Source organism: Papaver somniferum, chromosome 9, assembly GCF_003573695.1.
Source record: "Papaver somniferum cultivar HN1 chromosome 9, ASM357369v1, whole genome shotgun sequence".
NCBI lineage: Eukaryota > Viridiplantae > Streptophyta > Magnoliopsida > Ranunculales > Papaveraceae > Papaver > Papaver somniferum.
In genome coordinates, this window is record NC_039366.1 from 98,641,430 (window position 1) to 98,658,627 (window position 17,198).

Sequence of the window (17,198 nt, forward strand, 5' to 3'; positions counted from 1 at the left end):
TTTAGTTTTGGAAGAAGAAATGTACGCTTAATGGATTACCTTTTAGTACTAAGATGTTGAATTTCCAATTTTGATGAAGAATAATATAAATCTCGATAAAAATCAAAGATGAGAAAAACAGTATTCTATAAGTTTGAAACAAGACAGTATATTAAGATGTTTTAGTGAATCAATCCAAAGAACGAGAATGAGGTAACAATTTATAGATCCGTCATGGTTTTGAGTAAAGTAAAAATCCTTGAGTTTTTAAAGAAACCAATGATTCAAACTTAATTTTCTACATGGCTCAATTTGAACTAGGATTTCTATTGAATTTCGACAGGGTGCGCAACTGTTGTTTTATTATTTTTACTTAGACCATGTTTGTTTACTCCTAACTAATCTGAGTCGTCTGGATCTGAATCATCTGGATCTTAGTGAAATCACCTGACTTATCTGGATCTGAGTCGATATGTTTGTTTTAAGTCAGATCTGACTCATCTCACTCAAAAATATGAATCAGGAGTATTTTGCTACCCGACTCAAATGGATCCGAGTCAGAGATTATGTCTGAGACAGAGATCGAGTCAGATCTGACTCAAAACAAACTGGATCTGACTGCTGACTCTGTCCGAATCAGGGATTGACTCAGATCCAGATGCAGAATCAGCTGCAAACAAACAAGGTCTTACTTAAAGCTAATACCAATCCACAAACAATGGCTTGATGGGGGTGAGGCGCAGTACAAGGGAAGACGGACTAAATGAAGAAGACGGTGGTACTTCTGGCCCTGTATATATCACTCACAAAATAAACTTGTTTGTTTTGGGCCCCTGTCTAGAAACTTCTCAAGAAAAGGGATAATGTTTATGTTTTTTTCCCTCTTCTGAACTCGAGCCTGTTTATGCTTTCCAGAATGGAATCACAGCTTGAATCCTGAGAAAAGGAGACGTTTTTCCTTCGGCACATCCATCTGTTGAGATAGCCTTAATGTTGGTTCATTGTAGTTACATCTGTTAAGTACCCATATGTGCTATATTGGACTCTAATCAAATTTTTTTCTTTCTAATAAGAAGAGTTACCATGAGTTAAAAATCCAAAAGCTGACAAAAGAGAAATCATCTACATTTGTTTTCTCCTGAAGCATACAAGAGAAACAATTCCAAACACAATCCATAAATTAGCCCATCTATTTATAGAATGCAGATAATGATTTGCCGAGATAAATAAATACAAAAAAAAAAGTTTTAAGGAGTACCTAATCACCACCCTAAAATAACACCAAAACCCAAAATAAAAGAAGTATATCAAGATTGGGACCAATCTACGGCTTTGAAGCAGCTGCATGGTACTGGCATTTTGTAGACTTGGTTTGGTTATTCTCATTTGTCTCTATCTACTGGTGGGGAGGAATCTGAGCTTACGATCGTCGGCTTTGATCATCCCACTAGGCATTTGATTAGGACATTGCACAATGATCCGAACACTTTGGCGACCACCATGTGACGCGAGAAGACGTCAAAGCACGCTACATTACAACAAATTTACGAACCAAATAAGAAGAGTATGAAAAATATTATGATAACCCAAAGCTGCAGTCCACATGTTCTTGGCTGATAATCAAGAGATTCTGCTTCATGACGGCTGGAGATGAGTACTGTGGGAGGGCTAATTTGTAAAAGCACGTGCGAGATGAGGGCAGGTGCTGATCAGATTTTTCCAGTTTGAAGATGCTTAAACGAGACGATAAATTAGAGAATCCACGTGCAGGAAGGAACTTCACAGAGGTCCAGAAAAAGAGAAGCTCATGCCTCTGCTTCATAGGCATACCCTCAACAACCTGCAAAAGTTTCCATATGTTAGATTTTGTTTACCTTGGTGTATGATCAACCAAACAGTCCAATTTACTTGACTAATCTACCCGTACTAACCAGTACAAATATGAACAACATGTTGCCTCAATGGCATACAATCAAACTTCGAATTATCGTAGAGAAACCTAGGAGAGGGTGAAGACAATGGCAACTAAAATCTAAGAGTGCTATTTTATAAACATGCACCTTTGCAGGAAAAACTTGCGTTCACCAAAATGACATGCACCTTTTACTAATCAAATTATTTGTTTTCTAAACTTGTGTTCTAGTTTCTAAACATGCACCTTTTATAAGAGGCTATTTTAAGACTGCTAGTTTCTAGTTTCTAAACATGCACCTTTTACTAATCAAAACAATTAAAAACTAGAAAAACTTGTGGTCGTAAGAATATACCTCCCAAAACCAACGAATTTGGTCATCGTTTTCTTTATAGCCATGGTATTCGGTGTGTGCTTTCCAGTCCTTCACAGAGATAGCTTCGGCACTTCCAAGCAGCATTAGGTCAAGATCTTCAAGCTCTAAATTCTGGAAAAATATTTGCTGGAGTCCTCGTTCACAAAGAATATCACCAAACCCGCGGGTGAAATAGGATAATTTTTCGGCGATAGATTTGACGAAGCAATGCTGAATAAGAAGTTCAACATACTGTTCTCTATTTTTGCTGTTCACAATAATGCTGTTACCTCCAGGACACAGCTCAACCACTCTCCTTGATCCAAACTCTTTAAATTCCCTTACGAATGTCAATCCTAAAACATCTGAGTCCACGGAATCAGCATCCATCTCCAAAATATCTTTGCAGCTCTTATACATGGCTGGATCTGCATCTCAAATATCTTCCAAGGAAATCACCCCTCCAGCCAATTGATAGAAAAACACAGGATCAAATGTGATGCCTACTTGCACTTCATGCATCAAAGCCAAAGCGATCACTCTACCGGCAAATGCAAAATAGTTAAGTTCCCGAGGAACCACAGGCGCTGCAGCAAGACACAAACTTGTGTGAATATAAATAGAATTCAGAATAGTTATTAAAAAAAATTGCAAATATTAGAGACACACATCCCAAAAGAACGTAGTTCAAAATATAAAGTACTCCATAGTGTTGGGTTTTAATTGCTAACAGAAATATGCTGAAACTTACCAGGATTGGGAAAGAATCTTCAACGGTCACTTGGACATGCTAGAAAAGAGAACCTTTTGGATCAAACAGTTCTTGACATATAACGAAAAACCATTCCCTCAAGACACCATAACCTACAGCTTCCTCATTTCTGAACTCCACAGATAGGCCACAGCGCAACGACTTTGAGGTTGCAAGAGAAAGGGGCTTAAATGATTCAGTCAATATCTGCGACCTGTCAATGAGCATCTTATGCTGCTTTTCAAAATCTAATTTCACCCCTGGGAACATCTTCATAAGCAAATAGTCTCTAGAAATGGGATTAATCAAGTTCTTATATGGAATAAGCCACAGTAGATCATCACTTCTCTTCGACAATTTGATAAGTATATCCATTTGATACTGGTACTTGCTTACTTGAATTAAAAGATCTTTTTCATAATTTAAGAAAATTTTAGAAAATTTCTTCAACTCTCTCAAAACAGATAGATAACTAGGCCACGTAGGAGTATGTTCAAAAAATCTTCCATACCAAACATTCCCCTTGACTTCCGCAAGGCATTGAATAAATTCTAAGTTCAAATCATCGTACATGTTTTCAAGGAAGAGGATTTCACCTAAATAACAGGGTTGTTCAAAAATATCATCATCCATATCTAGTGGAAGTGATTGACCCTTCAATATAACATGATCCTCGATTGCCCTTATCACGTAGCGTGAAAAGAAGGTTAGTAGCTGAACATCATTCTCAATGCTTAATCTAAGAGATGTATGGACCTTGGTATGGGACGACTCCCTAAATTTATACAAACCACGGCACAAACTTTTTGCTAGTTCTCTAACAAATGGGTACAACTTCCGAATTGTGTCCTACGGTTGTGTCACATAAATATATTTGGATGTATTTTTAAAACCCATTAATTTCAATAAACATACTAAAGTCTTACGACAAGAGTAGTATAAAGGATGTTGATCACCGTGTTTATCCTCACTATAAAGTGATTCGCAAAAAACCAAAACTAACCGCACACAATGTTTCCGAATGAGTTTAGGCATGGATCTAATATTTGGATAGAGAAATAGCTTAATGGATTCCTCAGCTGCTTGTTTATAACACTGGGTTGGTGAGTTTAACACTAATGAGACCAAAGCTTCAGCACTACCAGAGGACCTGAACTCAATAATATGTTCATGAGAATCATCAACATTATATGTAGGAAACTTGCTCAAGTAATTCTTAACCAGTGATACAATATTATTAGCTCTTGTTGAGGCGTTTCACGGATCACTTTCACACAAAGAACAAAGGCTAGCTATAGAAGATACCAAATCTTTAGCTGCTTCTGTCTCCTCCTCACTACGCCGAACCAATTTTGAAGCCATTACTGGAGTACCAATATCCTTCTCCACTACTACCGAAAGAAAGAACAGAATTTTTTTAGCATCACACAAGGAAAAAACTCAGCTATAATATAATGCATCCAGCAGTGAGAATAGAATCCTCTTTGAAGTTGGAAATTCACAAATACTAGGAAACTTGGAGGCTAGACACCTTCCATAATAACGCCAGCTTAAATATGGAAGACTTTCAATAAAATCAGAAACCCGGTTTGAAACACACTAATACTCTGTTTGGATCAACTAAGAAATTGCACCGGGAAAGTTCAGGATTCAACACTTAAACTAAACACGGAATTGAATCTCTGCAAAACAAGTTTAGTTTCTTATACTTAGAAATACTCTGAAACACGGAAAAGTAAAAATATATATCATATTCCTGACTTGATTGGGTATACCCAAATTAATTGGGGTATATCAAATGAGACAAAATAAGATCATTTTGAAGTAAAACACAAAACCCCTTATCCACCTATTTATAAAAATGGCTAATTTACCCTTTATTAATTAACACTAATAAATGATTAGGATAATTAATTTAATTAGTTTATTAGTTGATTAAAATTTTGAAATTAGGTTTTATTTTAGATTGAACTCATGGATGTGGGTAGATTTTTGATATTTTTTTTTTTTATTAAGAATTCTACTTGTAACGGAAATGAAATCATACTACCCAAACACTTATAAATATGGGATTATAGAGCCGCTGGGCGATTTTATACTCAAAATTATAAAAGGAATCAACATCTTCAGTTCTGAAAGTATGAAAAGTCGGCAAGGTCTACGGATGAAGAACATGCCGACTATATCCGGCCGGCAAGTTCTGCGGATGAAGAACATGCCGACAACTTATGGCCGGCAAGGTCGATAAAAAAATATCCTGCCGACTATGGGATTTTTGACATACAGAGAAGGTGATACAAATGCAATTAGTCGGCAAGGTATTAATTTCATAACCTGCCGACTAGAGATGGATATCTTGCCGACCCTGTAACTACTAATTTCAGAGATGAAAAGTCGGCATGGTATTCAACCTTATACCCTGCCGACTATATTTTAGTCGGCAAGGTCGACAAAAAATACCTTGCCGACTTTTCGTTCGTTTTGATTTTTTTTTTTTTTTATTTTTTTTTGATTTCACACATGTATAGTTAGAGTGTGGAATAAGATTTTGATTTTTTTGTTTTATTGTTTTGGTCGGCATGGTTTTTTAGTATGGGCAATTTGGTCTTTTAACACCTTTTAGACAACCCCTTAGCACCTAGTTTGGATAGGATAAATGGATATTATCCCAATTAATCTTGGGTATACCCCAATCTCGCCATATCATATGAGCTACCCATTATAAATCATTTTTCACACAACTTGAAGTTGAATACATTCAGGAAAATACTTGATCCGATTCTAAAAGTATAAAGGTAGATTACCTTATAACTAGTAAAATACTCTGACGAGCTTTCAATTAGGGTCCAATATCACTAAATTGAAGGCAGATTACACTTCTAATCAATAAAATACTCTGAATTAGCTTCCAATTAAGATCCAAAAGTTTTAAAATATATCCAAAAATGGCAATCATCCCTGTGTAAAAAATTCTAACTACCACCAAGATATATCCTTTTTTTCTGCCAAGCTTTGATTTTTATTACAAGAACAGTTTTCATACAAAAGATGATTAAAAATATAACTTACTTTCAATCAGGACATTTGATTTCTCCTCCACGGAACCAAAACCCAAAAATCTCTACCTTCTTCTTCTTCTCTGCTTGTGAAAGAGCTCTGATATTTTCAAACTTGGGTTCTAAGAGTTTTTTTGTTTTTTTGTTTTCCTTTGATTAATACTTTTTTTTCTTTTGGTAGGAGGTTGAAGAAAGAAGAAGTGGAAGAACCAGAATGAATAACAGAGTTAAATTTCACAATTTATGCCATGTCATTCATGTTTCAACCGTCCACTCATAATCTAACGGCCATAAACCCCGTTAGATACGAGGATAAAAATGGAACTCTTTTTATTTGGACGATTTGGGTTTTCAGATACAAGCCTCCAGTGCTAGATCAGATGGTACAAGCTTCGCCTCATCCTAGTCCTAGATTAATGATGTTATTGATTATGTAGAAATTAACATTTAATCCCAAATTAGCTGGGATTTGGAAGCTCTAGTCCAGCCTCCTCAGGCCTGGTACACGGAGATCCAAATATCACATTTTTAAAACGAGTTAATCCTTTTTTAACGATTTAGTCCAAAACCGCATTTTTCTAATAGCCAAAATGCCCTTTTATGTAAAGTCATTTTCATTCTTGCGTTTCTCTGCTAGCAAATCTCTGAAAGAAATACCAGAAGATTTAGGGATAAGTTGTTCATCTCCTTTTAGCTCAAATATTCAAAATATTTTTGTACTCCAGTTGAAATCAACCACATATCGAGTTCTTCGCAGTTGAAATCAAGCTCATGGCTTTTATATGGTCTTTGGTAGGAAGTAGGGTTTCATTTTTCGTTTTTTTCGTCATCACATCATTCTTCTTTTGTGATGATAATTTGTGTGTTCTTCGATGAATTTTATAATATTCTCAATTGTGCTCATGGTATTCGTCTAAGATTTGGATTTTTTTGGTTTGGTTCAGATTCAGATTTGATTACAAACGATAAATGGTTCACGGTTCTTCATCAAATCACAACAAGTTTGTTCTTCTCAGATCCACTTCTGTTGATACTACAACATTGGTATAATCTCTTGTCAATTTTTAATTCCAATTTACATTTTTCGAATCCTTCAAATCTGTCTTCTACAATCGGTCCATGGAAACATTGTGAGAAACCTTTTATTCATTAATTAAATTGATTTACTGACGACACCATCAATCATTTCAATCTCAGTTCTCTTCATTTATTTAAATTCCAGATCATTTTCACTTGTAAAATTCAAATTCATCTCCAAATTTTGTGTCAATTTTACTTATGCATCTGCTAATTGGTATTAGTTAGATGCTATTTCTACCTACTGATGATGATATTGATTGTTCTACACTAATTACGTGTTTGCTTCTACTAATTGGTATTACACAATTGTCAAGTTTTCACATTCAAGGCATATTGATGCCGGTCAAGAAAGCTAAAGAAGGGATCCAAATTAGTGCATAACAATTGGTTGAGAAAATATTTCAAAGAAAGTTAAAGGAATTTGTTGCTGCTTGAATGGGTATGTCATATTTGACATCTGAGCAACATGAAGTAAGTACCACCTTGTCCTAACATAGTTTCAGTATATTTATGCTATGTTGATCCATTGTGCATTACTGTCATTTTCCATGAGAAGGTTTATTGCAATGGTATATTTATGCTATGTTGATCCATTGTGCATTACTGTTGTATATTGCTAATTTTTTTGGGTTAATCTTGGCTCGAGCTAATGGAGGAGTATACGTTGGTCAGGTATTTGTTGTTAGAAGCGAAGACGTGAAATAATTTGGCATAAATTACAGGTAAAACTTCTGTAAAACACAATTCTTAATGTGTTCGTATTAGTACACCTATAATATTAGTGTACATTGTTGTACACACGTGACATAAATTACAAGTGAACTGTATCCAAGGAGTACCAACTATTTACATATCAATCGGTGACAGTAGAGTGAACTGTTACCAAGGAGTAGTGGTCGTGTTTGAATATATATGTGATTTAGAAGTTGAAGACTCTCAAAGAATGACAAACAAGAGTTGTAAGACTTTATGTTAGGGTCTGAAATAGGCTTGTTATTTTGAAAAATGTTTTTGATGTGGTTTTAGTTGAAAAAATCAAAGAAAAAAATGGCTCGACTGTGTTGTGTTATTGGTTCGAATTGCTGGTAAAGCATTAGTATTGTATGCTTTCCCAACGGACCACACACGATCCTGAACCCTGCCTTTGCGTTCCTCAGTCCATTCATGCGACATGTGCAACTCTAAAACTAATCAAGTAAGGTACACAAGAAATTTACTACAATAATCAATTCTTTGGTGATATCAAAGTTGTTGTGTGGATATTATTAGATTTAAGATGTAATGTATCTAGTTTTTGTCATGTTTTAACTTGCCAACTTTGCAATTCTTAGTTGGTTACTTGAATACGCCTATTGTGTATTTTCCTAGTTGTTGTGTGGTAGCTACTTATCCGGTGTATTTTCTTGTACACCAGTTGTATGTGCACCTATTTTTTTGTTTGGTATACGAGGTGTATATGCTTGTACACTGGTTATATGATGTGTGTCTTATCGATTGTGCTCTGAAACAACTTTTTATTGATAGCACTACCGCTGGATATGCGTTGGATGGTGTTGAAGGGACACAATGGATGTTTAACCTTACGGTATGAATTGTAATTTAGACATGAGTAGTAACATTATTGTATCCTAGTGTTGGAAATACAATTCGTTCTCAATAGAATTAAAGTGCGCCACTAGCATTATAGCCCATGTTAACAATTGTAATAGCATAAATTCTTAATTTTAGGTATTTAATAGATATCTAGTTTACTGAATTTTATCTTAGGGTCAACTTAGTCAGACTCAGATTGTCGCTAATATCAACTGTAATACCTAAAGTGTTCTTTCATTTAATGTGCGCATAGTTATACACATTTTGATTGTTTATGTGTACATAATTGTACACCTTTTTATCGACAATGTGTACAAAATTATACACCTATTGATTATGTAGGAAAGGCATCTGATTTCATTTTTTTGAATTTTGGTGAAGCGATGTGCTGACAACCTCCTACCCAAGAATTGATTTGCTAGGAGTTTACATGGAAATGAATGCATTCTTCACCTCATCTTTGTGAGGTAAACTCTGTTTTACTTGTTTGTATTAATAAATTCAGCTGAATATGGTGTCATTTCACATTGGGGGCATCTGATGATATTTGTTCTAAGGTTTGTTGATTTCTGTCTATTCGGTTGAATCATTTAGGACTGAAACCATACGCTGTAACAATCAATGTTTTTTTACTTTTTTAAGAATTTGAATATTTCTTACATGATTTTGTTTCCAAATGTAATGTTCAGGATTTTAATCTGGGCGACAATTATTGCAGCTAGGGATTGGTAAAGAGAAAGTTGCAGGCATTACTCAAGATGTGCAACAGGCGACATGGAAAATCATTGATGTAAGTGAATTTTTCTTTTTTTTCTTTTTTTTTTTGTATGTAGTTGTGCACATGTGAGAAAATGACACATATTTTGTTATGGAGATTCTTAATGTGTGCATAATTGTACACCTGTTAATCGTTAATGTGCACATAATCGTACTCATGTTGATCGTTAATGTGCACGTACTTGTACTCATGTTGATCGTTAATGTGCATATAATTGTACACCTGTTGATTGTTAATTCGGTAACTAAAATTTGGTATAATCTGTTTTCCTGGGAGTTCTACAGTGAGGAAGATAATCTTAACGTTCTTTGAATGGTTATTTGTATTTCAGGTGTAGGTATGTCGAATTTACTCTTTCGATTTGACTAGGATTAAGTTCAATCTCGAAACCAAGTTGTTACATGGGCTACTAGGAGTTTTAAAATTGAAGTTAAAATAAGCAAACCTCATATTTGGGACACTTTTGGTTAAGAAAGGTTAGTTGTTGTTTTTTTTATCTTTCACTGTATGGAAATATTTTGGTTATTTATCAAAAGAGTGATAAATAATTTTAATTATGTAATCAAGTTAATGATATCAGGAGTAGCAGCTTATTACAAAACTTATTAGTAGGAAAGAAATGTTGCAGCACTATGTGCACATTCTAATATACTCCCTGATTAGATTACACAATATCACATTTGTTTTTGTTATCTAGTACACTCCCTGATTATATTACACAGTGTCACATTTAATCTCATTTGAATTGGAAGAAATTGCACATGATACTAGCATTTGAATGCCCAAATGTTAATTTATGATGTTGGGACACAACAAGGTGTACTTCATTGTTTAGGTTTTTGTATATGTGTACAAAGTTGTATACCATTACCATGTCTCATTGATGTACGACCTGTTTTATGGGTATTTCTTAGTTGGTTTTTGTAGATGTTTACATAGTTGTACACCATTGTCCCGTCTCATTGATATACAACCTGTTTTTATGTCTATGGATATTGTATTTTCTATGTTTTTCTAGATGTCTACATAGTCGTACACCATTGTCTTGTCTCATTGATATACTTGCATGTTGTAATGTGTATGGATGTTGGATTTTCTATGTTTTTGTAGATGTGTACACAGTTGTACACCATTGTCCCGTCTTCTGGATATACGGCATGTTCTATGGGCATGGATGTTGGATTTTGTAGTTTTTTGTATAGATGTGTACATTGTTGTATACCATTGTCCCGTTCTCTTATGTGGTTGTTGATGTAAGGTTAATCACTTCTTTTTCAAGCTGCGAATTCTTATGTTTTATTGTTTTGTCCTTGATACAGGTTAACTGCTAAACCAACCTCTACAAATCCGCTATTAATCAACTAGAGCTTGGCGTGGTTGATAATTTTGTCAGTCTGTGTAGACTAGAGTGGTTGTTGGATTTTTGCAGATGTGTGCATATTTATACATTAGTGTAACTTAAAAATTTTAAAAAATGGGAATTATATAGTCATAGGGGTACTCTTTTTGTAGTTCTCGGAAAGAGCTTTCCGAATATATAAAGTTTGCGAATTTTGGACAAACGGTTCAAAAGATAAATTGTTTTTTAATTTTTTTTTATGTTAATTAAAATTGCTGACATCATCATAAGTCACTGTGGACTAAACTGTAAATATTTGGACTAAATTGTAAATGATAAGGGTTATTAGTGTACTTTTCCATATTTTGGACTAATTTGTACCTAGTTGACTCGTGCTGGACTAAACCGTGCTTTTAGACTGACTTTTGGACTAAACCATATTTTTCCCTTGATTATTCGCCTTATCCTAGAGGTGCTAGAGTTGGAGCAAAGCTTTCATAGCGATGCTAAAAAATTAAGGCCGCGGTACCATGTGCGGTGTTTTTGTTTCTCCGCTTCCAATTGCAGGCTTTTGGTTTCGGCTTCTCTTAAATATAACCACCGACTTATTAACTATAGCCCATTTAAAATAAATGCTTAAACTCACCAAACAAACCATTATAATCTTGACAGACCTGAGCTTTACGGCTCCTGCTCACCTCGCCTTTTAGTATATATGGCAATGCAGTTTTTAAGTATTATAATGTTTTTTAATACAATTTGAAAACTTCGGTAGCCATTAGAATAGAGTATCTGAGACCATCGATATACAAAATGCTTTTGGAAAAACATGCGTTCACTGCATACAAACTTAGTTTAAAGCAAAGACTATTACAGATGCTAGATTATACCACTATTACACACAAAAATCATTTTATTGTACACCCTTTACGTACGTCCGCATTTTTGTAATTGTAATCCATGGACCATGGATAAGTAGCATATATCTTCACACAAAAATAAATAAATGAATAATGTATCACATGGTATAACATCTTACTGTGTACCTAGTGTGCTATGTTATCCTATTGTTATAACCCAATTTATGTTATCTAGGTATCTCCATTGATGGTTACCTAATTTTTTTCCTTGGGGCGCCATCTTAATTCGCCGATTCTAGTGCAATTAAATGATGATCATTGATTAAATGTGAACATTACCTGCGAAGGCTAATGACAGTAAAATAATGATGTGATTTACGTGGATAATGTTATGAGTTTTTATCTAACAATTAAGAACATGCAAGTGTGGTTTGAATACATACGGACTCGTTAACTAAAATTATTTACTTGAAACGAACATGTGAACATTGAATATATACGAACTCTTTAAATACAATTGTTTACTTGAAACGAACAAATGAACAGTAAATTCAATATTTGGTTTAATAAAGTTATTCTGGGGATAAAAGTTTTATGGATTATAAGCGATAAGAATTATATAGCAGTATGGTAGGTCTGTAAACAAGCCTACAATGATAACTTCAAGTGCACAGTGTCCTAATGCAACACAGGGAAAGCACAGTTCGATCCTCAGGGACAAGGTGGGTGTAACGTGAAGCTTATGGTCTTACGAATACTGATTCAAAGTGAGAGTAACAACAAGGGGTTTTGTTTGCCGATACGGCTAGATGATTTTCAAGTAACTGAAATAATAAAGCAAGATGAAAAACAATATGTAAGTAGAACGAATGATGAGGAGGGTACGAGGGCCTTTGAGTCCACCACTAACTTACACTAGTTATTCTTCAATGATATTAACCTTGTCCCTGTAACTGATAACAAGAGGGATGTCAATCCTCTGTATATCTAAGATCACTTTGATATGAATGATTCAATCACAACTAAGGTATTTCTCTTAAGCATTAACCGTCTTTTTAAGGCACAACTAATCAAAAGATCAATAGATGAGAGATTAAGCATGAGTTACAGTTCAACAACACAGGATTATTCTAACTACAATGGATGCCTGACATACACTGTGAAAGTAAAGTGTTGAATCCCTAAGACTGAATTTCAATATGAACATTTAAGCACAACAAGGTTACTGCCATTAGCATGAATAATAGGTAGTAAACTAGGGCTTCATCTAAACCCTTGCTATGAAATTAGAACATCATGGAGATAATAAAATCAAACATAAACTACTGCTTGGTGCACCGGCTAATCCGGGCATGAGTTTAACATCACACTGCCTTCTCTATCTATACACAATTTTCACTCAATCACTTAGAATTTGATAATTAGAGAACAAACACTCACTCAAAACGTGTTTTCCGACAAACCCCCTCTGCAATTCAGACCTGCAACCCTTCATTTATTGTTTGCTTTAGCTATTGAAGATAACCCTAGCCTTATATATCTCAACCCTAGCTTCTAGGGTTGCTATTGTGGAGAAGAAACTATGATGGAGATAGATAGAGGCAAGGAGGTTGATTGATTGCATAGGGTGGTTTTGCTTCAGAGGTGGTCGGGAATGGAAGTTATTGATGGTGGTGGAATGAAGGTGAATGTGAAGTGATGGTTTGCAGACGATGGAGAAAATGAGTACGAAGAGAAGGTGGTGTTTGGATATTGCTCGAATAGGGGAAGGATATAAGATGCTCGAATGTGAGGTGGGAGTATCAAACATTGATGCACAGTGTGGATATGCCTTGGATGTTGAACATCTGTATCAAATCCGACGGCTCAGAATGGAAACGGGTTTGGGTCTTGGATCTTGGGTTTTATCTCTTCTAGGCTCACGACTTCTTCAAAGATACTATCTCAAGCCCACTTCTAGTTTTGAGTCGTGCAATCGACATTTTTCACTTGCGGATGAGGTGAAAACAATATTCTTCATTGCCTTCTAGCGGGAGCTTTGTTGTATCTCTTCCCTTGTGACCGTTATTGTTAGAGCACTGCTCGGTTGAACCAACCAAGCGTTGGTATGTCAAGATTGGTTGTCATATTTAGTTCCAAAACTCGAGTCGCTTAATAAGTAAATTAGAGTCAACTTCAATAGGTTAGACTAGAAATGATAGAATTATTGTGCTCCAGTTACTCAGAAAGATCTGAAGATGGATTGAAGACAACAAAGACATTTTCCTTCAGCTTGTGGTTAGTAACTACGACTTGACTTGTTCCATTTCTATCTTCTGTCTTTCAAATATTTAGATTGAAAACATAACATGCGAAGCTATATTATTATGATCAAAGTGTCAAGGAATTTACTGAATTACGAAGTATAATATTTATCTTTTGGACTTCGTAGATATGACATCGACGTAATCTTTTGAATGCTATTATCACTATGTATATGGGTAAAGGTGAAGATTTCATCCTAAGAAACAATGTTTACATTTGTTTAAAGGAAAAACGTTCATAAACTTGTTTTATGAATTGAAAGGGAAATCGACATGCTTTTTGGTATTGTTATTCATTGCATATCTTTAGAATACCAATATATGTAAGTTAGTAGAACTGATCATAACTTGTTATGTATCTTGATATAATTAATCACAAGAACTAACTTATGATTTGGTATGACTTGTATTAGTGTAACCAATCCTAAGTAATCACCTGAGATGATATGATCGATATTTGTAATTGGTGTGACCGATCCTAGTAATTGGTGTGACCTATCACAATAAAATTGTGTAATCGATACTTTGTAATTATATACCCGGTCCTAGTAAGAGGTCTCAACCGATCCTATAACTATTTTGACCGGTCACAAGAAGTCTCAACTAATCCGAGCACGTTTTGTGTTTTTAACACAAAAAATTATCCAAAAATATCTTTTCGAATTTTTCATTATTTTATAAATATTAGAGATACCAAAAATATATTTAATTAATGCGGAAACGTGAATAATGCCAACGTTAAGTAATTGAGCATCTTATTTCCAGGAATTATGAAAACCGAATTTTGTTATTTATTGCATATCTTGAGAATATTTTCGGTTTTGGAAATTCCTTGGTGTCCAAACTTCCTTGATCTATAAATACCTAAGTTTGCATCTCTAGAAAACTATCTTAAGAGCCAGCAAAACTACTTCTTTGTGTTGTTACTAGTGGAGCCGTCTATCCGGAGAGGAAAGTAACCTAATTAGGCGAAATCTCTTACGACCGCTCGTTTAAAGACTTATGTGGGATCAAGAAGCTCTACGAGTACCGTTGGTGGGAAGCTAGATGGTTGCATTGTTATTTTAGTTTTCGATTATTGATTTGATTGACTAACGGTTATTGAATATTTGATTGCACCTAGTTTATTTATTTTTGAGAACCTTCTCTTCTGATATAAGGCTCACTCAAACTATATCAAATATTTAACGTTTCTACGAATCTAATTTTTTCTAGATCTGTAAGATAGATTCATTGATTTTTCATTGTTAACAGACTTCGTTCTGTGTGACAAATCAATAAGGAATCAAGTTTGTTGTTGCAGGTTGTTAATTTGAAGATTAAATCGAAGATTGAAGACTTTGAAGATTTGAAGACTTTTGTTCTTGTGTTTTGATCTTGGTGTAACTTTATGTGACTTGATTTTTCGGGATTAAAAGGTTGTTTGTTTTCAATAAACATAAGCATTGTTAGATCAACAAGTAGTTTGTGATTTTATCATAAACCTTAGATCAACAAGTAGTTTGTGATTACAGTAATCATTGTCTTGTTTGATCTTGTAATCGAGGATCTTCAGATCTGGTAATAGGTCTTAAAAATAGAAGATCCTTAATGTACTTTTATCATATATTTCGGTATTGTGATTATAAAATGAGTTTTGTTACTATACAGTTTATACTTTACTGTCTGGAATACGATCCAAAGGAATATTGTCTTTCCAGTTGAAAGATTGATAAAAAAAAGTTATTGTGAACCATTAAGAAGATATATTAGATTTAGTCCTAAAGAGAACGCATGCATGTTCTGCTAGGATATCTAGTATCAAATATCTATTGAGAACTTCGGTTCTGCTAGATATTATCAAAACAAGAATATTGTTGAAGCTGAGTAACTGGGATTTTAGTCTACTTAGTATTGTCTACACGAAGTTGCAGGTTTACTTTTCGTAACGTATTAATTCATTGATTATTCAAAACTAGACCAGGTCCCGGGGTTTTCTACAAGATTGTAGCTTTCCTCGTTAACAAATATCTGGTGTGTGCTTTACTTTATTTCCGCATTATAATTGTTTTTATACTATAATTAAAGTAAATACACTTGTAAGTTAACTAGGCACTTGATATTTATCTTATAATATTTCGGTTTTACCGTACTATTATCAAGTAAACACTTTGTTGTAGTGTTGTCTCGATTTCATATCCATACACGATCACACAAAGTATATTGGATTTCTCCACTTGACTTTGATATTCCCACTTTGTTAGTCCAGTCCGTGCTAACCCTATTTCAAGTGGACAAGGTATATTGGATTTCTCCACTTTACTTTACAAGGTATTACTCCAACAAACTCCTTACTTCAATTGAGTAGTTCAGCTTTCACAAAATTTATTTCTACTACTTCTCAGGGATTGGTGGGTACCTTGTTTTCTATTTCTTCTTCTCCTACACCACCAACCCCTGATATCCTACTTCCCTTACTAAATGAATTTCAAGATATCTTTAAAGAACCTACTGAGTTACCTCCCAAAAGGAATTTTGACCACACAATTCCTCTTCAGCCAAATTCAACACCTATTAATCTCAGAGCTTACAAATGTCCCTATATTCAAAAAGATGCAGTAGAACAGATAGTCAGAGATATGCTACATTCTGGTATTATTCAGCCAAGTCACAACCCATTTGCATCTCCAATTCTTTTGGTCAAAAATAAAGATAACACCTGGAGATTTTGTGTAGACTATATAAAACTCAATAGCATTACCATCAAGGATAAATTCCCAATTCCTATTGTGGATGAATTATTAGATGAACTATGTGGATATGTTGTTTTCTCCAAGATAGATCTCAGACAACACCAGTTATTTGCTAAGATGTCTAAATGCATTTTTGGGCAATCCTCACTTGACTATTTGGGTCACATCATCACAACTAGGAGTAAGTGATGATCCTTCCAAGATTGAGTGCATGAAAAACTGGCCACTTCCAAAGACTATTAAAGATCTTATAGGGTTTCTTGGCCTCACAGGTTATTACAGGAAATTTGTTCAAGGATACATCTCCATCAGCAAGCCTCTCATAAATCTGCTCAAGAAAAATGCATTCCATTGGAACCAGGATGCTACTACTGCATTTGAGAACTATAAGACTGCCATGACAAACGCTCATGTATTAGCACTTCCTGATTTCACTAAACCATTTGTGGTTGAGAGTGAT

The 17,198-nt window shown here is 34.7% G+C and overlaps 1 pseudogene; it reads right to left on the minus strand.

Annotated features, from left to right (window-relative positions):
- Positions 1-1,168: 1,168 nt before the first annotated feature.
- On the minus strand, positions 1,169-4,359 carry LOC113312332 (annotated as a pseudogene).
- Positions 4,360-17,198: the final 12,839 nt, after the last annotated feature.